General features: G+C 45.9%; 1 protein-coding gene across 1 annotated transcript in view; it reads right to left on the reverse strand.

Moving 5' to 3' along the window:
- The window catches only part of CFAP47 (cilia and flagella associated protein 47), a 1765744-nt gene that overhangs the window by 712 nt on the left and 1739023 nt on the right, over positions 1-26009 (reverse strand). The window lies entirely within an intron of this gene.

The following is a 26009-nucleotide window of genomic DNA, read 5'->3' on the forward strand; positions in this document are numbered from 1 at the left end:
AACATGGATTAGTGATAGAGGTCTTAGTTTTTTAAGATCATTAACTTTGGTTAGCCTCCTTGTATCAAAATATGCCATAATTAGTGTGCATATATAGTACAAAGGGATGCGATGTTACTAAATTATCTCACAACCCACATGCCTTACAAGAGCTGCACCATTTTTGCTAACATTTCTTGAATTAGATAAAAGCAAAGGAATGACTGTTAAATTAAATAAGATATTTAGTCATAGTTTTTACTTGGTATATAACTGGTTCAGTGGGCATGGAAGCACAGCTACTTTTGCCGTCCTCTCTGATAAAGCAGCTTTCTACAGTTTTCAGTTTTAATGGAGACGCAAAAGAAGCCTTGTGAGGAAGAAAGAATACTACTGAACTGTAATAACAGCAGAAGGTTGGTAACTAATAATGCAGGATTTCCAAAGCTTATGCAGCTGCAAAGTTCTCATAGCTATATTGATTCATTCTTTGAGGATCTGTGGTACCTTGTATAGGGCTAACATAACGAATTACACATCCATGTTGTACCTGAGCTTTTAAGAGCCTGAAAGATCTATTCTTCACATGTCCAAGAGTGAAATCAAGTGAGCAAAAGGAATGAAACCACGGACATACATGTACTGCTTACTAGGGTTTGTGGAAAGACTGTCATCCAAGACTGGAGAGCAAAATGGAATTTTCTTAAATACAAGACTGTAGAGCTGGTGGATGACTTAGGGCAGGTAAGTTATCACTGCTGAAAACATCCTGAGGTCAATATTCAAAAGTCATTTAGATGGATAACTCAGAAGTTATCCATCTAAATGGTAAATGTGGCATATTCACCCACTTATCCAGCTAAGTTATAGTCGGATAATTACTTATCTGGCTAGAATTTAGATGGATAAAAAAAGGACATTTCAGAGGTGTTCAGGGAGGAATTATGTTATCCGGCTAACGTAATCAAGTATCTCATATATACGGCCTTGTGTGGCCGGATACCTTTTTACTTATCCGGATATCTTGCTACTTCATCTGGATATCCAGATAAGTAGCATGTTATCCGGCCACACAAGGCCGGATAATTTAGAAACCTAACTGGCTATATTCAAACATAACCAGTTAGATTTTTAAGTGATCCGGCTACATGTAGTCAGATAACTTTAAGCAGGTATATTCAGCTGGACATGTATCCAGCTGAATATACAGAACACGTTATCCAGCTATCTTTAGCCAGATAACCTCTCAACTAAATAGTCTATTGAATATTGGCCTCCTTATTTATTTATTTATTTATTTGCTTGATTATATTTATATTCCGCTTGTTGGCACTTTACAGTTCATTACATTCAGCTACTAAATGCAGTGCTAAAAAGCGGAATATAAATCAAATCAAATAATAAAAAAAGGTATTTTCAGCGGATATCCTAGCTCCCGTCCACGAGGGACATGTTCCACTGCAATCTATCAGCACTCTGGGACTTGTGGTCCTGCTTTCCCTTTCACAATGTAGGGTGACAAATCCCAGAATGCCTGGACTTCCAGGCTGAAAACCTAGGAGTGGCTCAGTGGGTCCCTTATGGCCTCAGTTGGATGAGAGAACCAGCAACAGTGTTGCTCACAGGAGGATAACAGGCCTCCGATACCATGTCAGCACTGTTGATTGTATTTTTTCACTGCATAATGTAGAATTGATTTTCTTATTCTAAACCATAATTATGAGAAAGCCCTTGAGGTACCTGAATGAGCGGCAGCAAGTGGGATAAAATAAATATACCTGAAAATGTCACTTTTAAGTTCTAGAAACGTTTTAATAAAACTACTCAATTGACTATTCCTATATTAGACTCAAAATATTGCCTGCTTTATATAGAATTCCTACATGAAAATAATTCTTACACATAAAGACATTTACCGATGGGCCAGTATATTTTTCTTGCAAAGATAGATGTAATCTAGGCAAGGTACTGGCATGAAGCAGCATCAGTATCTTATGTCCAAAGATAAATGTCATTTTTAAGAATAATTCTTCCTCAAGGGTTAGTTAATTGCCTTATTAAGGCAAGCACAAAGTGAAATGGTTTATCTTTCTTCGGTATGCCAGTTTAACAATTTAGTTTTGAAAAAGTTTAACCCCAGGGTCACATTCACTTTGTGCATGATTCATTGAACACTCCAAGGTCAGAGAAAAGATTTGATAGGCTGATGCAACTACAATTTAAACAAAGGCTTAGAGTGAATGAAATCATTCCAGTTCAGAAAATCCTTGTGTGTTTAGAATTTTACCAACTGTAGCATCCTTGTAGTGCTACATGGAGCACAGGCCATAAACCACATGCATGCTGGGCAGTAATGCTGGATCACAAATTCTGCTGTATCGCTTTGCTCTCTAATACTCTGTCATGTGATTAAAGAAGGACCTGGCATGGAGCAGACAATGATGTGATCTTCCAAAGTTATGAGCTGTAGATCAGGAAAAGTCAAAGCTGCCTGCTGACTCCATTTCTGGTGGTAGACTTTGCTTCAGTCTTGGCTGTTAGACAACCCACTAGATTTAGTTTTCTCTCTGTAGTATCAATTTAAAATGGAAGGAAGAGTGCTATAATGTACTGGGCTATGGGTTGAAAAAATGTGGCCAAATGATGGCTCAGAATGGGTTGATGGATGTGATTATTTTTTATGAACTTAGGCAAATTAAACTCTTTTATAACAAGGAGATATGGGAACATTTCATAATGCCCTAGTTTTCTTCTTTGGTTCAGAAATGATTATGACCAATGTCCCACTAACCTGTACTTGGGAACTCTGATTCCCAATGGTTTTAACTGCACAGGGACAGACGATGGGGCCCCCATGCAGTTCAAACCAGGAAATGAGTAGAGCAGAAGTGCCCTTTACAGACTAGCAGGAACATTATTCTGACTACTATCCAACAGCAGCATTGTTTTTAACATGTTCAGTCTCAACCAATGGTGCAGCAGCCTTAAAAATCTGATGACATCAGAAGGTGCTCTGACCTCTCTGGCCTGTTCTCTGTAAGAAAGAAAAAAATTATTTTAAGTATAGGGGGCATCATGGGCACATGAAACATGTGAGCCAGAGAGGGTCACTGGGTACTCTTATTACCTATAGCAGAAATTAGAATGAAATTGAATGAAAAGCAAGTTTGCTTACTGTAAATGGTGTTTCCATAGATAGCAGGATGAATTAAACATGCTGTCACGGGAACTGTCAATCAGACCCAGGAGGCGGAGCTTCAAAAGTGATGTCAGAGCTTTGCTCTGAGGCTGCGCATGGTTTCCCGCGCTGGAATCGACTCTCCTCAGTCTGTGATAAAGCAAGCGTGGTCGTGAAGACGAAAGGTCGACTGGACAGGGAAGTGGGTAGGTCAGCATGGCTAATTCATCCTGCTATCTATGGAAACACCATTTACGGTAAGCAAACTTGCTTTTTCCCGTTGACAGCAGGGCTGAATTAGCCATGCTGTCATGGGAGTCCTAAGCTCCCCATCACGCTGGAGTAATATATTTATTCTGGAGTGAGTGAAGCGTGATGACCTTAAGTGCCAGTCGTCCTAGAAGCATCTGTAGCGAATGCCTGTAGAAGGGAACGGCCTAATTTGGCATCGTCCGTTGTTTGCTGATCTAAGCAGTAATGGGCAGTGAAGGTGTGGAGGGAGGCCCATGTGGCCGCTTTACAAATGTCCAACGGTGGAACTTGTCGGAGGTGAGCTAGAGAAGCTGCCACTGCTCATGTCTGATGCGCCGGGGAGCACGTGGGTAGTTTTTCTTGTTGTTTCTCGTAGCAAAATTGTATGCATTGCATAATCCAGCTAGATATAGTTCGTTTTGACATTGGAAGACCCGGAGCATTCGGGTTAAAGGAAACAAAGAATTGCGACGGTCTGGTCACGGAATGAGTTCGCTGTTTGTAATATGCTAATGCTCGTTTGCAGTCCAAAGTGTGAAGGAGTTTTTCTCTTTCAGTGGTATGAGGTTTTGGACTGAACATCGGTAATTCGATGGATTGATTAAGGTGAAACGGAGCGACCACCTTAGGAAGAAATGAAGGATGCGTCCGTACTAGTACTTTGTGGTGGTAAAATTGGAGGGAAGCAAACCAATTTGGCAGTGCAATAATAATGGGAGATTTCAATTACCCCAATATTGACTGGGTAAATGTAACATCAGGACTTGCTAGAGACATAAAGTTCCTGGATGTAATAAATGATTGCTTCATGGAGCAATTGGTTCAGGAACCAACAAGAGAGGGAGCTATTTTAGATTTAATTCTTAGTGGAACGCAAGATTTGGTGAGAGAGGTAACAATTCGTGGGGCCACTTGGCAATAGTGATCATAACATGATCAAATTTAAACTAATAACTGGAAGGGGGACAATAAGTAAATCTGCAGCTCTAACACTAAATTTTAAAAAGGGAAACTTTGATAAAATGAGAAAAATAGTTAGAAAAAAACTGAAAGGTGCAGCTGCAAAGGTTAAAAGTGTTCAACAGGCATGGACATTGTTTAAAAATACAATCCTAGAGGCGCAGTCCATATGTATTCCGCGCATTAAGAAAGGTGGAAGGAAGGAAATACGATTACCGTCATGGTTAAAAGGTGAGGTGAAAGAGGCTATTTTAGCCAAAAAAACATCCTTCAAAAACTGGAAGAAGGATCCATCTGAAGAAAATAGGATAAAACATAAGCATTGTCAAGCTAAGTGTAAAACATTGATAAGACAGGCGAAGAGAGAATTTGAAATGAAATTGGCCATAGAGGCAAAAACTCATAATAAAAACTTTTTTAAATATATCCAAAGCAAGAAACCTGTGAGGGAGTGGGCTCTTAGGGAAGATAAGGCCATTGCAGAAAGACTAAATGAATTCTTTGCCTCTGTGTTTACAAATGAGGATGTTGGGGAGATACCAGTTCCGGAGATGGTTTTCAGGGGTGATGAGTCAGACGAACTGAACGAAATCACTGTGAACCTGGAAGATGTAGTAGGCCAGATTGACAAACTAAAGAGTAGCAAATCACCTGGACCGGATGGTATGCATCCTAGGGTTCTGAAGGAACTCAAAAATGAAATTTCTGATCTATTAGTTAAAAATTTGTAACCTATCATTAAAATCATCCATTGTACCTGAAGGCTGGAGGGTGGCCAATGTAACCCCAATATTTAAAAAAGGCTCCAGGGGCGATCCAGGTAACTATAGACCAGTGAGCCTGACTTCAGTGCCGGGAAAAATAGTGGAAACTATTCTCAAGAACAAAATTGTAAAGCATATAGAAAGACATGATTTAATGGAACATAGTCAACATGGATTTACCCAAGGGAAGTCTTGCCTAACAAATCTGCTTCATTTTTTTTGAAGGGGTTAATAAACATGTGGATGAAGGTGAACCGGTAGATGTAGTGTATTTGGATTTTCAGAAGGCGTTTGACAAAGTCCCTCATGAGAGGCTTCTACGTAAACTAAAAAGTCATGGGATAGGAGGCGATGTCCTTTCGTGGATTACAAGCTGGTTAAAAGACAGGAAACAGAGAGTAGGATTAAATGGTCAATTTTCTCAGTGGAAAAGGGTAAACAGTGGAGTGCCTCAGGGATCTGTACTTGGACAGGTGCTTTTCAATATATATATAAATGATTTGGAAAGGAATACAACGAGTGAGGTTATCAAATTTGCAGATGATTCAAAATTATTTAGAGTAGTTAAATCACAAGCAGACTGTGATACATTGCAGGAGGACCTTGCAAGACTTGAAGATTGGACATCCAAATGGCAGATGAAATTTAATGTGGACAAGTGCAAGGTGTTGCATATAGGGAAAAATAACCGTTGCTGTAGTTACACGATGTTAGGTTCCATATTAGGAGCTACCACCCAGGAAAAAGATCTAGGCATCATAGTGGATAATACTTTAAAATCGTCAGCTCAGTGTGCTGCAGCAGTCAAAAAAGCAAATAGAATGTTAGGAATTATTAGGAAGGGAATGGTTAATAGAACGGAAAATGTCATAATGCCTCTATATCGCTCCATGGTGAGACCACACCTTGAATACTGTGTACAATTCTGGTCGCCGCATCTCAAAAAAGATATAGTTGCGATGGAGAAGGTACAGAGAAGGGCAACCAAAATGATAAAGGGGATGGAACAGCTTCCCTATGAGGATAGGCTGAAGAGATTAGGGCTGTTCAGCTTGGAGAAGAGATGGCTGAGGGGGGATATGATAGAGGTCTTTAAGATCATGAGAGGTCTTGAACGAGTAGATGTGACTCGGTTATTTTCACTTTCGAATAATAGAAGGACTAGGGGGCATTCCATGAAGTTAGCAAGTAGCACATTTAAGACTAATCGGAGAAAATCCTTTTTCACTCAACGCACAATAAAGCTCTGGAATTTTTTGCCAGAGGATGTGGTTAGTGCAGTTAGTGTAGCTGGGTTCAAAAAAGGTTTGGATAAGTTCTTGGAGGAGAAGTCCATTAATGGCTATTAATCAATTTTACTTAGGGAATAGCCACTGCTATTAATTGCATCAGTAGCATGGGATCTTCTTAGTGTTTGGGTTAATTGCCAGGTTCTTGTGGCCTGGTTTTGGCCTCTGTTGGAAACAGGATGCTGGGCTTGATGGACCCTTGGTCTGACCCAGCATGGCAATTCCTTATGTTCTTATGTTCTTAGTGTACCAGCGCCTGTAGTTCACTCAAGAGCTGACGTGATGGCTGTCAGGAAGATTACCTTCCAGTGAGATACTTGATGTTTGCTGAATCTAGTGGTTCAAACGGTGACACTATAAGTTGTTCCAAAACCAGATTTAGATTCCAAGGAACCGGAGGTTTGGAAATTGGGGGCCGAAGGTGTGATAGGCCCCGGAGGAAAAGGGAAATCATCGGGTGGAGGGAAATAGACTGTCCATCCTCTAACCTGTGGAAGGTAGCAATTGCGCTCAGGTGGACGCGAACGGAAGCCGTGGCCAGCCCCGCCCAGTATAGGGTATGTAGATAATCAAGTAGTCACGCCGGGGAACACGACAGTGGGTCAATCCCCTCAGATCCACACCAGGTCACGTACCATTTCCATTTGAATTGGTAATTATGGTGCGTGGATGGTTTCCGTGACTCGAGTATCACATCCTGAACTGTGAGAGAGAGTCCCTGCTCTGAGAGAAGCAGCCATTCAACCTCCAAGCTGTTAGGTGCAGGGAGGAATGCAGCGGATGAAGTAGAGTGCCCTGTTCTTGGGAGAGAAGATTGGCCTGAGGTGGCAATCGTAGTGGCGGCTCAGTGGTCAATTGAAGGAGATGTGTATACCACTGCTGCCGGGGCCAAGCCGGCGCTATCAATAAGAGTTGCGTTTCGTCCAGCATGCATTTTTCTAACGTGCGTGTGATTAGTGGGATGGGAGGGAAGGCGTACATTAACTGTTCTGTCCAAGGTATGAGGAACGCATCCTGGGCTTGCTGGAGTGGGCTGGGCCACACCAAGCAAAAAACGAGTCACCTTCCTGTTGCACTCTGTGGCAAAAAGGTCGAGTGTTGGTCGGCCCCATTTGAGGAATATGGTGTCCGCCATGTCCTGCTGCAGGGACCATTCGTGTGGATGAAAAACTTGACTCAATCTGTCCGCTCGAGTGTTGGCAATTCCTGGGATGTATGTGGCTTGCAAGTGAATCGAGTGACTGCATGCCCATGTCCAGATGATGAGGGCCTCTTGACACAGGGCCCAGGATCCCGACCCTCCTTGTTTGTTGATGTAAAACATGGCCACTTGGTTGTCGGTGTATACCATGACCCTGTGACCTGGAGGTGGGTGAGAAAGGTTCGTAGCACGTAACGTATCGCCCATAGCTCCAGGAGATTGATCTGGAAGGACTGTTCCTGCTGGGTCCAGAGATCTTGGGTCTGAAAGTGATGAAGGTGGGCGCCCCATCCCTTGCGGTAGGCGTCCCTGGTGAGGACTGCATTGTGCGGCAGGTGCATGAAAGGTGCCCCTTTGGTGAGTGTATGCTTTTATAACCACCAGTCAAGTTCTGAGGCCATGGCTTTCGTTAACGAGACCTTCCAGGTGAATGGTTGCTCATGTTGTTTCCACTGTCGTTTGAGGTTCCACTGTAGTTTCTGCATGTGTAGTTGCGTGTGGGATACTGCGTGGATGGAAGCCGCCGTATGTCCCAACGCTGTCAAGACTTGATGGGCGGAGGGAGTCCGGGTAGCCTGTAGGCAGCAAAAGATCTGGCGCATAGTTTGTCATCTGTCTCGTGGAAGAAAGACCCTGTGCTTTGTAGTGTCCAACAGGGCTCCTATGAACTGAATTGTTTGCGTAGGTTGTAGCTGGGATTTTTGATAGCTGACTACCAGTCCCAAGTGGTTGAGACAATTTATCGTGTCTTGGAGGTGTTGACGAAGGGTAGTGGGATTGGATGCTATTAGTAGCCAATTGTCCAGGTAGGGAAAAATGATGATCCCCCATTGACGGAGGAATGCCACCACCATGCCATACACTTGGTGAACACTCTGGGTGCTATCGACAGTCCAAAGGGAAGTACTTTGTATTGAAAGTGCCGGCTGTTGACTTGGAAAGAGAGGTATTGCCAGGAGGAAGGATGATTGGAATATGAGTGTATGCATCCTTGAGATCTATGGAGCACATCCAGGCTTTGGGTTGGATCAGAGGTAAGATAGATTTGAGGGATACCATCTTGAATTTTTCCTTGACTGTGAATTTGTTGAGGTCTCGGAGGTCCAAGATCGGGCGGAGGTTTCCAGATTTCTTGGGAATGAGGAAATATGGGGAGTAGAAGCCTGTGTTCTGGGTGGACAGGGGGAGGTGGCGGACAGCTTGTTGTTGCACTAAGGCTGTCATCTCCCCTTCCAGTCATGTAGGGTTGGATCGGGTTCCTCGGGATGTTAAATGAGGAAGGGGTGGGGGGTACAGGAACAGAATCTTGTATCCCCGATGCACGACGTCCAGGACCCATTGGTCTGATGTGATATACTCCCATTGCTGGATGTGGGATGTTATGCCCCCCACTAATACCTGTGGTGATGGTGGCAAAGGTGTCTCTAAAAAGACGGACTCAGTTTATTGGAGGATTGTGTTTGTTGGTTCTGAGAGTGCTGTGGGCATGGCCGACCCCACCGATTTTGGTTTGGTGTGGTCTGCTGGCGTGGTGGAGGTTGGAACGGCTGTGGGCAGTAGGATGCGTAAGGATGGAATGCTCTACGCTGGAAAGGTTGTCTTCTAGTGGGTGCGTAGAACCTACACGAAGAAGAATAAGTGTGTGGAGTGGTGAGTGACTGTACCGCCACTGATTGCTCCTTGAGCTGGGCCACCGTTTCTTGTAACTTTGAGCCGAATAAATTGTCGCCCCTGCAGGGCAGGTTAGCCAACTTATCATGGACACCGTTCCTCATAGTACTCGCTCAGAGCCATGCCACTCTCCTTGCAGCAATCGCATTCGCCGAAACTCTGGAAGAAGTGTCAAAGCCTTCGTAGACAGTACATAACAAGTGTCTGATAGCCTCTTCGATGTTTTGCAGTGGATGAGGACCATGGAGAGACTGTGGATCATCCTTGAGGCATTGCACGCACTCAAACAATTTTATCTGTACCAGATAAAATTGGTGGTTATTAATGCGGGCGGCGAGCATGGATGCTTGATAGGCCCACTTAGTGAACTCGTCCAGAGCGCAAAGGTCTCTGCCAGGAGGCGAAGCTGAATAGAGTTTAGCTTTCTTTGCCTTCCCCATCGCAGACTCGACCACCAGAGACGCATGTGGTAGTTGAGGGGGTTGTGTAATACGGGGATTTTTGCATTTTATATTTCACATCTATCTTCCTAGACACTATGGGAAGCGTGAAGGGGGTGTCCCAGGATTTTTGTAGGAGTGAATCCAAAACAGTGTGCGGTGGTAGAGCAGTGGGTTCGGTTGGAAGGTTGAAGATTTTTAGCAAATTGAGAGTGTCTGCTCTGGGGTCCAGAACTTTTTGAATGGACAGGTTAAGGACTTTTCCAACTTTTTCCAGAAATTTCGGATATGTGAGGTCCTTCGGCGGGGAATAAGGCTCCGCTGGTTCATCTGCCGGGTCGGAGGGATACCCCATGGAGGAGTCCAGAGTTGTATCTTGGAACTCTGGAGAAACTGACCGAGGCAGGGGTTCCTTTGGCTGTGACACCGGAATGGGATCTGGTGACAGAACCGGAGGTGATGGAGATCGGTGTCGCACTGGTGTTGAGTGAACAGATGGCTGTGGAGACTTGCCCCACTGGGAGGATTGGAGGCAGGCAACTGGAAGGACATCTGCATGACTTCAAAGAAGCTGGATAGCGCCAAGTGGAAGGTTGACAAATGCGTCCTTCGTCTGCGGAGGCATAGCAGGTTTCTGAACTGTGGATGGACGTTTGACCGGAACCGCTGCTAATAGGATGTCGGCATCCGGGCTCTCGCTAGGAGGACGAGGTGTACGATTTTCATCTGGTAATTTCCGTTTCTTGGAGAGTGATTCCTGTAAGGAATTGGATCCCAAGCGGTGCTGGGAGGCCGAGGATAAGTCTGAATAGACTCAGACTGAAGAGGAGGAGGATGATGGAGAGAGGGAGGAGAGTATTGGAACTCCCTCTCCTTCCAAAACAGAGAAGGCAGATGTAAACATGGGCTCTAGAGCCCCCGGGGTTTCTTCTCCGCTTTTGACGACGGGACCATGTCGGTTCATCTGCCCTCTTCTCCGACTGCGGCTGAGGACCCGAATGCGGCACAGATTGTCCCAGAGCCGGCTCCGTCATTGGTCGATGGGACTTATGCGTCGATGACTTCTGAGAGGACAGATCTTTAGGGTTGTCTGAGTGATGCTGTGGCTGTGGCCAGATGCTTTCTTTCTCTGGTTACGTCGATTGCACCGTCGACGCCTGTCCCATGGACTCCTGCGTTGTCGAGTCGTGCGCCATCGACACATGCATCGAGTGATGCTTCGTGGTCGGCTCGCCAGGTTTCCTCTTCGACGCCGATTTATGCGTCGAGCACAAGTGCATCGAGGTTGGTGCCACCCGTGTCGAGTCGGCTCATGGAGGTGGTGCGTCGCCTCGGTCAAGTGGTGCGTTGTGCATCATGAGGATTTTTTCCCCTGCCACTTTCAGCACATCCGTTACTGGGCGAGAGCCTGGTATTGACGCTTCCGACTCAGCCCGGATTCGGTGTTTTGAATGGACCGGATCACGGTTTCGAAGCAGGTCGGCCTTGTGTATTTGTTGATCTTTCAGGCCGGACCGTGCGGTCTTGGGCTCGATTGACGATGCTCGACGCTTCTGCGGTGGGGTAGGAGGGGCAGGTCCCAGTGAAGATCGGGCCTTGGAGGGAGGGGCATACGAACCCCTCGAGCTGTTTTTAGAGCCTGCATCTTATTGGAGCGTTGCCTCCGGGCTCTCGGGGACATCCATCCACAGTGCTGACAAGACTGCATCGGGTGATCTGGGCCCAGACACCGATAGCAGCAGTCATGCCTGTCGTTAATCGACATTACCTTCCCACAGGCGCAAGGCTTGAAGCCCGATGGTCGGGGACCTTCTTTTCTGCCGCGGTCCGACATGATGAGCGATTTTCTCACTTTTTCTGTACTTTTTAATTCTGATGCTGAGGAGGTCTGAAGCTCCGCGTGCGATCCCGCGTGCGGAAAAACAGACTGAGGAGAGTCTATTCCAGCTCGGGAAACCACGCGCAGCCTCAGAGCAAAGCTCTGCCATCACTTTTGAAGCTCTGCCTCCCGGGCCTGATTGACAGTTCCCATGATAGCATAGCTAATTCAGCCCTGCTATCGACGGGAAAAAGCTTATAAGTTATTGGGAGGGAGAATCAGACAGAAAGACAAACGAAAATGATGATTTTATGGGCAGGATTTGCAAAGCCACTTCCATGCATAAGACATGTTTTTCATGTATGTAACTGGCTGAAATAAAATAACTCAGGGCTCAGATCACATAACAGTTTGTGCGTAACCTGATTTCATGCACATGTTTATGCACACTGGAAATAGGTATTCTGGGGCAGAAGAGTTGGTACTTACATGCAATCAGGTCAATATTCAGTAAGCCAGCCAGTGGCAAAGTTATCTGAGTAAAGTTACCCGAATAACTTTAGCTGAATATTCCGGTGGACAATTCATAGAAACATAGAACATAGAAATGACGGCAGAAGAAGACCAAACGGCCCATCCAGTCTGCCCAGCAAGCTTCACACATTTTTTCTCTCATACTTATCTGTTTCTCTTAGCTCTTGGTTCTATTTCCCTTCCACCCCCACCATTGAAATATCTAGCTTGATTAGTTAGGGGTAGTAGGGGTAGTAACCGCCGCAATAAGCAAGCTACACCCATGCTTATTTGTTTTACCCAGACTATGTTATACAGTCCTTATTGGTTGTTTTTCTTCTCCCCTGCTGTTGAAGCAGGGAGCTATGCTGGAAATGCGTGATGTATCAGTCTTCTCCCATGCCGTTGAAGCAGAGAGCCATGCTGGATATGCATCGAAAGTGAAGTATCAGACACATTTGGTTTGGGGTAGTAACCGCCGTAACAAGCCAGCTACTCCCCGCTTTGTGAGTGCAAACCCTTTTTTCTTCTCCCCTGCCGTTGAAGCAGAGAACTATGCTGTATATACATTGAAGGTGAAGTATCAGGCTTATTTGGTTTGGGGTAGTAACCGCCGTAACAAGCCAGCTACTCCCCTCTTTGTGAGTGTAAATCCATTTTTCCACATTTCCTCTTGCTGTTGAAGCTTAGAGCGATGTTGGAGTCACAGTAAGCATGTGTATGTTTATTGAATAAGGGCACTGTCTCCAGGCAGTAGCTGTCATTCTGGCGAGTCACCCACTCTTCATTGGCGGCCTCTTGACTTTATGGATCCACAGTGTTTATCCCACGCCCCTTTGAAGTCCTTCACAGTTCTGGTCTTCACCACATCCTCCGGAAGGGCATTCCAGGCGTCCACCACCCTCTCCGTGAAGAAATACTTCCTGACATTGGTTCTGAATCTTCCTCCCTGGAGCTTCAAATCGTGACCCCTGGTTCTGCTGATTTTTTTCCTACGGAACAGGTTTGTCGTTGTCTTTGGATCATTAAAACCTTTCAAGTATCTGAAAGTCTGTATCATATCACCTCTGCTCCTCCTTTCCTCCAGGGTGTACATATTTAGATTCTTCAATCTCTCCTCGTACGTCATGCGATGAAGATCCTCCACCTTCCTGGTCGCCCTTCTCTGTACCGCTTCCATCTTGTCTTTGTCTTTTTGTAGATACGGTCTCCAGAACTGAACACAGTACTCCAGGTGAGGCCTCACCAAGGACCTGTACAAGGGAATAATCACTTCCCTTTTCTTACTCGATATTCCTCTCTCTATGCAGCCCAGCATTCTTCTGGCTTTTGCTATCGCCTTGTCGCATTGTTTCGCAGACTTCATATCATTAGACACTATCACCCCAAGGTCCCTCTCCTGCTCCGTGCACATCAGCTGACTATACTCAGCTAAAGTGACAAGGCATGTGCATTGCCAACATTTTTATTGCCATTTATTTCTTTCAGAGTGGACATGCCGGAAGGAGATGTGATTTAAGGAAGCTTGAACAGTGGTCAAAGATATGGCAGCTGGGATTCAATGCCAAGAAGTGCAGAGTAATGCATCTGGGGTGCGGTAATCCAAAATAGCTGTATGTGATGGGCGATGAAGGGCTATTAAGCACGGAGCAAGAGAGAGACTTTGCGGTGATAGTGTCTAGGGATCTAAAAATGGCCAAGCAATGTGAGAAGGCAATAGTTAAAGCCAGAAGAATGTTGGGCTGCATAGAGAGAGGAATAACCAGTAAGAAAAAGGAGGTGATAATCCCCTTGTACAAATCCTTGATGAGGCCTTACCTAGAGTACAGTGTTCAGTTCTGGAGACCATATTTCAAAACAGACAGAATCAGGATGGAGGCAGTCCAGAGAAGGGCTACAAAAATGGTGGTGGTGGTGGTGGTGGTGGTGGGGGGGTCTCCATCGACTTATGAGGAGAGGATGAAGGACCTAAATATGTATACCCTGGAGGATAGGAGGTGCAGGGGAGATATGATACAGACCTTCAGATATCAGAAAGGTTTTAATGATGCACAATCGGCAAACCTTTTCCATTGGAAAGAAATCAGCAAAATTAGGGATCACATAATGAAACGACTCAGAACCAATGTCAGGAATATTTCTTCATGGATTCCTGGAATGCCCTTCCGGAGGAGGTGGTGAAGACAAAAACAGTGAAAGATTTCAAACAGGCATGGGATAAACACTGTGGATCCCTAAAGGCTAGAGGATGGAAATGAAGAAAAGAGTGCATGGGGGTAACTTGCTGATGTGGCGGTTACTACCTTTAACCAATAAGCCTTTAGATTGTTGATGTAACTCCATTATTGCTCTCTGCTTTAATGGCAGGAGGGGAAGAGGAATAGGAGAATTAGATCCAGACAGCAACCAACAAGGACATTCAATTTTACGGTCTGGGAAAACAAACATGAGAGGGAACACAAATAAGCATGTTGGTGTTACTACTCTTAACCAATAAGCCTGATACTTTTGATGCAACTCCAACTTTGCTCTCTGCTTCAACGGCGAGAGGTAACAAGGAATCGGACTCAGACAGCAACCAACAAGGGCTCTGACTTTGATGGTCTGGGAAATTAAGTATGGGAGTGACCTGTATGGCGTGGCAGATGCTACCATAATCTTGCTGGGCAGACTGGATGGACTGCTTGGACCTTTTCTGCCGTCATTTTTATGTTTCTATGTTTCATTTTTGGACCAGTTTTGTCCTGAGTTTTATTTTGGGGGGGAGGGGGAGAAGGGTTTTTATTTAAATTAGTTTTTATTCTTTTTGGAAAATAGCACACATTATGATCTGAAATGAACAATAATGACATTTCCAGGTAATTGGAGTGATTTTTTATTTAAACAAAAATGGTCTTTCTGATTCATTTACCATTTGTCTGTAAATGAATGTGCATCTCTGAAAATGAACCGGATACATTTATCCAGGACTCAACAGTCAAGCCCCTTCTTCCCATGCCTCTAAGTTTATATTTGTAGTGGGCTGAGTGAGGCTCCTCTCCCCATGACCGTAAATTTAAATTTGTAGCAGCAGAGCAGGAACCCCCCTTTCTAGGATGGCCAACTTGGAGTACCTTAAAAGGAGGACAATCGTCTCCAAAAAGGAGGACATGAACCCCAAAAGGAGGACATTCAACTCCAAAAAGGAGGACAAAATGAAAGACAAAAAATTGCATGAAATATGTGAATGTAGAGGTCTATATTCAGTCACAGCTTGGATAACAAAGTTAGCCGGATAAACTTATCTAGCTAACTTTGGAGATATATTCAACACTGCAGCCATACTATTAAATATAACGATCTATCTTAAAGTTAGCCAGCTAACTATATCTGGCTAAAAGAAAATTGGCTCTTACCTGTTAATTTTTGTTCCTGTAGTACCACAGATCAGTCCAGACTCCTGGGTTTTGCCTCCCTGCCAGCATATGGAGATAGAGAACGCTTCACTGACACTCTACATAACCCAGTGTGCCACCTGCAGTCCCTCAGTATTGACCTGTACCCCAGCCAGATGACAGCAACAGCTTTAAATTTCTAAGCAAGCTTTTATGCAAACTCACTCCCCTCCAACAAGCCAGAAGAAGGTGAAGTTGCCCAAAAAGACGATGGAAAACTCATTTTCCAAATTTAACATAAGCGATCGGCATTGAAAACCTCTAACAACTGCTCACTATATGCAAAGCAACAGTATGAGTGATGGACTCTTTCTCCCCCTCCCCCCCAGTAAATGAGCGGGTCTCTGGACTGATCTGTTGTACTATAGGAATGAAAATTAGCAGGTAAAAACAAATTTTCCTTTCCCTATATGTATCCAGATCAGTCCAGACTCCTGGGATGTACCTAAGCTCCCCTTAACTCGGTGGGATGTGGAGAATTCTGCTCATAGAACACGCTCACTAAAGCACATGGAAGCTGGAGCCCCAACAACCAAGTGATAATGCCTAGCAAAAGTGGGCAATGACTTCCCAGTATCCTCCTAGTAAATTTCATGTGGAGACACCTGCTGTGATTCAGCCCAGGAAGTCGCCTGAGAATGCATCAAGTGTGCCCCTAACCCCCCCCCCCCCCCCCCCCCCCCGGCAGCGGGCACCTTTTAGAAATGTAAGTCTATTCGATCACTTCCTTCAGCCACCACACAATTGTAGCCTTAAATTACTTATTTTCCTTCTTTGGACCACTCCACAGTACAAAGAGGTGATATGATCTACAAAGAGGTGATGCAATCTATAGAAATCCTAAGTGACCTTTAGATACCTCAATAATGCATGCCTCCAGTCTAAGAGCCTAAGCTCCCCCGCATGAGGCGTAGTCGAATCCAAATCCATAAAAGCTGGAAGCTCTACTGTCTAACTAACATGGAACGCCGAGACTACCTCAGGCAGAAAAGAAGGCACCATGCATAAAGATACCATCTGTAGGAAGGGATCTCGACACGACAATGCCTGGAGTTCCAAAATTCTCCTGGCTGAACAAATAGCCACCAAGAAAACCACTTTAAGAGTCAAGTCCTTAACCATAGCTCTCTTTAGTGGTTCAAACCGAGCCTCACACAATCCTCCAAGGACTAGATTCAAATTCCAAGATGGACAAATGTTCTGCACCTGGGGGCGCAAGTTCTTAGCTCCCTGAAGAAACTGTGGAACAAGGTTAGAGGATACCCTTGCACCTTATCCTGGAGACAACCCAATGTCACTACCTGGACACTCAGAGAGTTAAAGGCCAGTCCCTTGACCAGAACCTTTCTGTAGAAAAGCCAAAATATGGGACACCATAGACTGAACAGACTGAGGCTGCACTCCATCAACAGCAGATCAGGACTCGAAGATCGTCCAAATTTGCACATACATCAAGGATATAGACGGTGGAAATAACCACTTCAGAATATCGCCTCTATTTCAGTTGTCTCCTCTCAGAAGTGAAACTGTGAGACAAAAGTGAACCTCCTCACCTCAAAATATTGGGCCCTGGTAGAAAACAGTCGACCGATGACCAAACTTCAGGGGCCCATTTAAGGCCATGTTGATCTGATCTGGGAAGCATGGTCGATGTGGCCACTCTGGAGCTACCAGGATCACGATGCCTGGATATTTCTCTATCTGCTGTAATCCCTTGTCCACCAGAGGCCATGGGAGGGAAGACAAAGAAGAATCTCTCAGGTCCATGGCAGCACCAGAGCTCTGATTCCTTTGTACTGTGTTCTATTCAGGGGCTGTAAAAACTAGAGATGTGAATCAGAACCGGAATCTGATTCGTTCTGGTTCCGATCCAAATCTTAAAATTTTTATCGCCCGGCCCCATTGGATTTTTGATTATCGGCTGTGCCTGATCTGATAATCAAAAAACCCTCCCCCACCCTCCTGAACCCCCAAAAAAGGTTTTAAAATTACCTGGTGGTCCAGTGGGGGCGCAGGGAGCAATCTCCCGCTCTCATGCCATCGGCTGCGTTAATAAAAATGGCGCCAATGGCCCAAGAGTGGGAGATCGCTCCCCGTGCCCCCACTGGACCACCAAGTAATTTTAAAAGGTTTTGGAGGGGGGGGGGGGGAGGCTAAGGGGGTCAGTTTAAAGGGTCGGGTAGGTTTTTTTTATCGGGCCATCGGCGCCATTTTTATTAGTGGCAGCCAAAATGGTGCCGATGGCCCGAGATCGGGAGATTGCGCCGGGACCCCCCCACTGGACCACCAGGTAATTTAAAACATTTTGGGGGGGTTCGGGAGGGTGGGGGAGGGTAAGGGATTCATTTTAAAGGGTCTGGGTGGGTTTAGGGGTTGTTTTGGTGTGCCGGTTTTCCCCCTCCCCCCGATTTACGATTTTTCATGATAAATCGGGGGAATTTCTATTGTATCGCGACTCTAATGATTTTTGACGATTTAAAAAATATCTGACGATTTTTTTAAATCGTCAAAAAACGATTCACATCCCTAGTAAAAACTGCGACACCTTGGTATTCTCTTTGGTTGGGATATCCCCAGCATCCAACAGTGGCCAATCCAGGCCATAAGAACCTGGCAAGTACCCAAAACTAAGACTATTCCATGTTACCATTGCTAATGGCAGTGGCTATTCTCTAAGTGAACTTAATAGCAGGTAATGGACTTCTCCTCCAAGAACTTATCCAATCCTTTTTTAAACACAGCTACACTAACTGCACTAACCACATCCTCTGGCAACAAATTCCAGAGTTTAATTGTGTGTTGAGTGAAAAAGAACTTTCTCCGATTAGTTTTAAATGTGCCACATGCTAACTTCATGGAGTGCCCCCTAGTCTTTCTATTATCTGAAACAGTAAATAACAGATTCATATTTACCCATTCTAGACCTCTCATGATTTTAAACACCTCTATCATATCCCCCCTCAGCTATCTCTTCTCCAAGCTGAAAAGTCCTAACCTTTTTAGTCTTTCCTAAAAGGGAAGCTGTTCCATCCCCTTTATCATTTTGGTCGCCCTTCTCTGTACCTTCTCCATCGCAACTGTATCTTTTTTGAGATGCGGAGACCAGAATTGTACACAGTATTTCAGGTGCGGTCTCATCATGGAGCAATATAGAGACATTATGGCATTTTCCGTTTTATTCACAATTCCCTTTCTAATAATTCTCAACATTCTGTTTGCTTTTTTGACTGTCGCAGCACACTGAACTGATGATTTCAATGTGTTATCCACTATGACGCCTAGATCTCTTTCTTGGGTGGTAGCTCCTAATATGGAACCTAACATTGTGTAACTACAGCATTGGTTATTTTTCCCTATATGCATCACCTTGCACTTATCCACATTAAATTTCATCTACCATTTCGATGCCCAATTTTCCAGTGTCACAAGGTCTTCCTGCAATTTATCACAATCTGCTTGTGATTTAACTACTCTGAACAATTTTGTATCATCTGCAAATTTGATTACCTCACTTGTCGTATTGCTTTCCAGATCATTTATAAATATATTGAAAAGTATGGGTCCGAATACAGATCCCTGAGACTCTCCACTGCCCACTCCCTTCCACTGAGAAAATTGTCCATTTAATCCTACCCTCTGTTTCCTGTCTTTTAGCCAGTTTGTAAGCCACGAAAGGACATTGCCACCTATCCCATGACTTTTTACTTTTCCTAGAAGCCTCTCATGAGGAACTTTGTCAAACGCCTTCTGAAAATCCAAATACACTACATCTACCGGTTCACCTTTATCCACATGTTTATTAACTCCTTCAAAAAAGTGAAGCAGATTTGTGAGGCAAGCCTTGCCTTGGGTAAAGCCATGCTGACTCTGTTCCATTAAACCATTTCTTTCTATATGTTCTGTGATTTTGATATTTAGAACACTTTCCAATATTTTTCCTGGCACTGGAGTCAGGCTAACCGGTCTGTAGTTTCCCGGATCGCCCCTGGAGCTCTTTTTAAATATTGGGTTGCTGAGAAGAGGGTGTTTAGTGTGCCCTTGGGCCCCGGCCCGACCCCAGACGGAACCAGGACCGGACCGAGGGTTGACGGCGTGTTCTAGCATGGCTGACGGTCTTACCCTCTGCCAGACCTGCAAGCTCCCAAGGCCAACAACAGGATGATGTTGGAAGATGAATGGTCCTCCGACCATTCCGAGCCCTTTCAGTCCTGCCGCTTGGATCGGCATGGAGCAGCAGACCTGGCCTGAGGATGAGGGCAGATGGGCCTTGAAACGAAGACATGACAGCAGGATCGATGCAACGGCATCGCAGACGAGGACTTGACACCAAGGCTGATGCAGACGGCATCAGAGACGAGGGCTGGCACAAGACAAGACACCAAGGTAGCTGACGACATGACAACCAGGGTCGATGCAACAGCATCGCGGACGAAGACATGACACCAAGGCTGATGCGAAGACATCACGGACCAATGGTCGATGCGACGGCATCCCAGACCAGGGTCGATGCGACGACATCAGGAACAAGACGTTGACATGATACCAAGAGTGATGCAACGGCAGCCAGGACGAGACGAGGAACTTGAAGTCCAGACAAGATGAGAAGCTGGGCGGAAGGACATTGGCACTGTCTCTCAGGGAGCCCTATTCAGTTCACCCGCGGAACTGAGTCGCGGACCACCCTGTCCCACTGTGCACCCTACACAGCCCAAGGAGGCTGGTCACGGACCACGCTGAGAACGGGACGAGCACAGGGAAGGATCCAGTCGAAGCAAAACTCCAACGACAGAGCCGATGTCATCCGAAGCTCCACCAACGGCTGGCAGGACATGACGGCTCAGGAGCACAGGACACCAGTCCACCTGCAGGCTAGTCCCCACTCAGGAAAGACGTCATCCGAGGGACTACCGGCCTACAGGACCAGAAGGCTCAGGAGCGTTGACGAAACAGCAAAGAGCAGGGCATCGAGGAACCAGGAACAACAGGAAGCGGAGAATCAGGACGAGACACCAGGTCACCTGGACGAGGACCTCAGGCACGAAGACTTAACTTGACATGGCGTGACAACAAGAACTCCATGGAGAAGACGAAGAAGACCTGACGGAGCTCTGGCAGGCAGGAGCCTCCAGAGTGAAGCAACTCCGATGCAAGGCAAAAACTGAATGACGGAGCAGCCCTTTTATAGGGCTGGACAGGAAGTCCACTCCCTAGGTGGGGTCAGCCACACTTCCTGTGGCTGGCCCTTTAAATCTTGAAGAGAGGCATGCACTGGCGCCTAAGAGAGAGCAGGAAGCTGTGCAGGACCATGGACAGCGGCCTGCACTGATGTACAGCGTAGGAAGAGGCAAGGCTGGCCTGGAGAGCAGGCCCTCATGACAGCATAGGCTCCAGCCGCTGCAGGAAGCCCCGGGGGCAGCTCCAGCTGCCACTCCAGCCCAGGGATGCGGCCTTCTCACCACGAAGAGAAGATGATATCAGCGGCGGCTCCGTGCCGCATGGGAATGCTGAAAGTCCGCAGCTTCGGCCGTGGCGAAGAGGGATATCCGGGGTGGCCTCCGGGCTGCGTGGGAACACACAAGTCCACGGCTCCGGCCGCACAGGCAGGCCTGACGGTGGCATCCTGCCGCGTCAGTGAAGCAGCGGCAGCATAGGGTGAGTGAAGCCTGCTCGCGGGAGGACCCATGGGCAGCGTTCATAACAGGGATTACATTAGCCACCCTGCAGTCTTCAGGTACAATGGATCATTTTAATGATAGGTTACAAATTTCTACTAATAGGTCTTAAATTTCATTTTTGAGTTCCTTCAGAACCCTGGGGTGTATACCATCCGGTCCAGTTGATTTACTACTCTTCAGTTTGTCAATCAGGCCTACCACATCTTCTAGGTTCACCGTGTTTTGGTTCACTGCCTCTGACAGCTCCCATTCTCCAGGGTCTAACTTTCTCTGACTGATAAAATCCGTCTAAACGTTGTTCACTCTGGCGATATGAGATGCTGCCAGCCACTTCAAGTGCTGTTCTGCCCAGAGAATCAACTCCCGGACCTCTCAAGCCACTGCCTGATTCTTAGTTCCGCCTTGAGAGTTGATGTAGTTCATTGTCGCATTATGTGATAGGATTCGTACTGGATGGTTGGCAGACAGGCAAGCAATGTTAAATGCACCACTGTCATCTCTAACCAACTGATAGGACATGACGCCTCCTGTTTTGACCACTGGCCCTGTGCCAACTGATCTTGCCACACTGCCGTCCAACCAGAGAGGCTTGCATTGGTGGTGACTATTATCCAATTTGGAATCTCCAATTCCACACCATGCTCGAGACTGGTGCAAGTAAGCACCATGAAAGACTGTCCCTGGCTTCCCCCCTCTAATGGAAGAGGAAGATGAAACACTTCCAATAATGGATTCCAGCGGGAGAAAAGCCCCCTGCAGAGGCCGCATATGTGCAAACACCCAATGCATTAATTCCAATGTCGATGCCATAGAATCCAGCCCTGTAAATAGTCCCAGACCCTGGGCAGCGAAAGCTCTAGCAGAAGCCTAATCTGACTCTGCAATTTCTTCAGTCTCTCTCCATGAGAAACACTCTCTCTGCCAGTGTGTTGAACTGAGCTTCCACATACTCCAGAGTTTGTAAGAGGACTAAATGGCTTGTTGCTAGGTTCACCACCCATCCTAGAGACTTCAAGCACATCGGTACCTTTTGTACTGATTATTGACAGAAGTCATTTGATTTGGCATGAATAAGCCAGACATCCAGCTATGGATACACCAACACACCCTCCTTTTGCAATGCGGCTGCCCCCACCACCATCACCTTGGTGAAAATACATGGAGCCGTTGCCAGCTGAAGGGAAGGGCACAAAACTGAAAATGTTCCCTTAGGACCTTGAACCTCAGGAATCTCTGGTGCTCTTGCCTGATGGCTAATTGCAGATATGCCTCTATCAAGACGAAAGATGCCAAGAACTCTCCCTCAGAGTTTCCATGTGGAAATGGGGAACCTTGAGAGCTGAATTTACCATCTTTAAATTCAATATTTATTTATTTATTTAAAATATTTATATACCGGACTTCATGAATGGGATTCATATCAGTCCGGTTTACATGGAACAAGGGTTAAACGAAAGTAACCAAAAACAAGAAGGCTGAAAATAGCAAAGTTACAATATAACAGGGGGATAAAAACTTGGTAGCTATAGTAGCTAGGAATAAGAGAGATAGGAATAACTAAATATAAATCATATAAGATAGGTTGTGAAATTAGTAAACATTCGGTTCCTTGATCTGAGTCTGACGGATTATTTTGAGTTAGGGGAAGGCTTGGAGGAAAAGCCACGTCTTAAGTTTCCTTCGAAAGGTGAGGAGGCAGGATTCCAGTCTTAGGTCAGTCGGTAATTTGTTCCAAAGGACTGGGCCTGCTGTGGAGAAGGAACGTTCTTTGGTGGATGTTAGACGTGTGGATTTGGTAGGTGGGACTTGAAGCATTCCTTTATATGCCTCTCTGATGGGCCTTTCTGAAGCATGGTGTCTGAATGGGGTCTGAAGGTCTAGGGTGAGCTGTTTGTGGATGGTGTTGTGGATTATGGGGAGAGCTTTATGTAGAATTCTGTATTTTATTGGTAGCCAATGTAGGTTTCGGAGGATGGGGGTAATGTGAGCACTTCGGTTGGTGTTGGTTAAGATTCTGGCTGCTGCATTCTGGAGCATTTGTAGAGGTTTTGTTGCTGAGATGGGAAGCCCCAGGAGTAAAGCATTACAGTAATCCGTTTTCGAAAATAGCGTAGATTGAAGGACGGTTCTGAAGTCCTGGAAATGGAGAAGTGGTTTAATTCTTTTTAAAACTTGAAGCTTATAGAAGCAGTCCTTGGTGATATTATTGATTGATTTCTTTAAATTCAGATGATTGTCGAGTATGACTCCTAAATCTCTTGTTTGAGAAATCTGTGTGTCAGGAGCTGTAAAATCGGTGTTGGTCGAGTGTTCAGGGGAGATGAGAAGGATTTCCGTCTTGGATGCGTTGAGAACCAAATTCAGGCTGGAGAGGAGACTTTTTATGGATATCAGGCAATTTTCCCAGAAGACAAGTGTCTTTGGCAGGGTTTCTTTTATGGGGATCAATATCTGAACATCATCTGCATAGAGGCAGTGTGTTAATTTTAGGTTAGTGAGCAGTTGGCAGAGGGGTAGTAAGTAGATATTGAAAAGGGTTGGAGATAATGAAGAGCCTTGTGGAACGCCTAGGGTTGATTTATAGCTGATGCTTAACTTAAAATTGACCTCTGGTCACACTAAGCATGTTCAGGGTTTGAGCCAACAGACTTGGGCCAAGCCGAGCGTGTTCAGGGTCAGAGCCAACAAACTCAGCAAGACATTTCTGTGAAAAAAGAAAAAATCTGAACAGAGTCCAAAGTGGCTCTCAATCATATGCAATTTCTCCCTCTTCCAGAAGTGAGAAAGTCAATTCCCCATTGGAATCCTCCATTGTCTCATGATCCACACCCCCTTGAATCTTACCAGGGACTGCCTCCCTGTGGCATTTGCCCACCGTAACTGACAAATGGGAGGCCCAAGCATGTGATCCCTACATACTAATTGCTTCACCTTCACTAGGCACCCCTGTAGAAAGATCTGCAGGCCCTGGAAACACTACACCCAGGAGGAGGAGGATGAATCTATACCGGAGTCCATAGGCCCAACCTTGCTCTCTTCAACATCTCTCGAGGAAGCTTCTGCCCTCAGGAACAAGGAAGGAGAACTGACTATTGCCTCACCTCCCACTCCACTCCCCCTCCAGAGATACCATAGGATGAGGGGATGTCCCAACATGGGCAAAAGCTATAGTAGTCAAATCGCTTTGAGTCTCTAAACAGCAATGACACAAATGGAGAGATAGTGAGGACTAAATTCCTATGAGACAGCAAGTCTCACAGATAGCAAAGCGCTTGGACCTGTTCATCCCTGGTGCCTAGCTCTCCTGAATTTTGGCTCTAGGCAGCCTCCTGTGCATACACCAATGCCACCTGGGTGTACATTAACACTCCTCCAGAATGTGCACAAATATACTTTCAAGACTAGGTCGTGGTCGTACGTGCACAAGTACATGCACAATTATGCGCTTGTGGTCATACACGCACAAGTAGCTGCGCAAATACATGCTCCAGTCAAAGTCGCGGCCTTACGCGAAAAAGTACCTATGCAAATACGCGCTCAAGTACCTACGCAAATAAGCGCTCAAGTCTAGGTCACAGACGTACACACTCAAATCTAGGCTGCATGCTTATGCGCCCATGTCCCAGCACATGCAACCACTATGTGGTGAGAATGCACGCACATGCTTACACACGTGAGAAAAGAATTGCTGCAGTGGCTTAGCACATGGCTAAGTAAAGTCTGCCTGCACTTTTAGTGCGTTTAGGCCCGGATCCGTTTAACATCTGACACCAAAAATCATCGGCCTGAAGAGCTTCTCAACAGCTCAGGCCTCTTGACTGGCTGAGAATCCATGGAGACTGGGGCCAAGAGCCAGCATCTCGCTAAACACACTTTGCGCATAAGCAAATTAAAACTGGCAGAAGACCTCGACCTGAACCAGAGACTCCTCCTCAGTGCAAGTGCCTTTCTGTACCTCTGCGGGACAGGGAACTGCTGGCGATAGTTGAGGAGGCAATTCGCCTGATTCTCTTGCCAAAGCTGTTAGGGAATTGAAAATGTCCACCATTTCTGCTCTGACGGGGAAACCCTCTACTAGACCCTGTCACCTGTGAGACTTGTGCTCCCAGTGCGGTCATGCTTGATGCAGACCCCCAAACGCTCCTCTCAGCACTTGCAGCAGGGAAACAGTCCCTCAGCACCACGGAGCCAACACCTGGTCTTCTCTGTAGGCAGAGAAGCTGCTGAAAAACCCCAATTGCTGAGCTCCCCGAGCTGCTGTGGTAGCTTCCTCCCCTGGAACTTTGCTGCTGCACAGATTCCTCTATCTAGTTCCTTGTTCTCTTTTTTTTTACTCTCTGAGAACAAATAAAGACACATAGAAACCAATACTTTCTTTGGTGCAGAGGTTCAGATTCCAGGAGCTCAGGCTTCATGGCAGATCAGAAAAGAGCCAGATCATTGGCTATATCAGTCTCTTTTTGCCAAACTTTAGTGACCCAATCCAGGACAAATCATATAAAAAGGATACTTCCCTGCTCTACTGGGCTTGCAGTGCCGAACTGCAGACAGGTTCTAGGGGTGTGCATTCGTTTTTGAATTGGCAATCCGCAACATATATATCCCTATTCATTGTATTCGTGGGGAAGCGAAACCTATCGCGACTCCCTACGAATATAACATATCATCCGTTTCATCCATTTGGCAGTGCACGCTTTTCTTCGCCGCCATTTGCAATCGGTGGACGCCATTTGGGTGTATCCAGAGCCAAAAAACAGCCCTTTCCTATGAGTCATCAGTGACCTCACAGCCCTGTCGGAGTGGGTCGGACAGATTGGCACGGATACCGGAATGC

The sequence above is a fragment of the Rhinatrema bivittatum genome, chromosome 5, assembly GCF_901001135.1.
Source record: "Rhinatrema bivittatum chromosome 5, aRhiBiv1.1, whole genome shotgun sequence".
NCBI classification, from domain to species: domain Eukaryota; kingdom Metazoa; phylum Chordata; class Amphibia; order Gymnophiona; family Rhinatrematidae; genus Rhinatrema; species Rhinatrema bivittatum.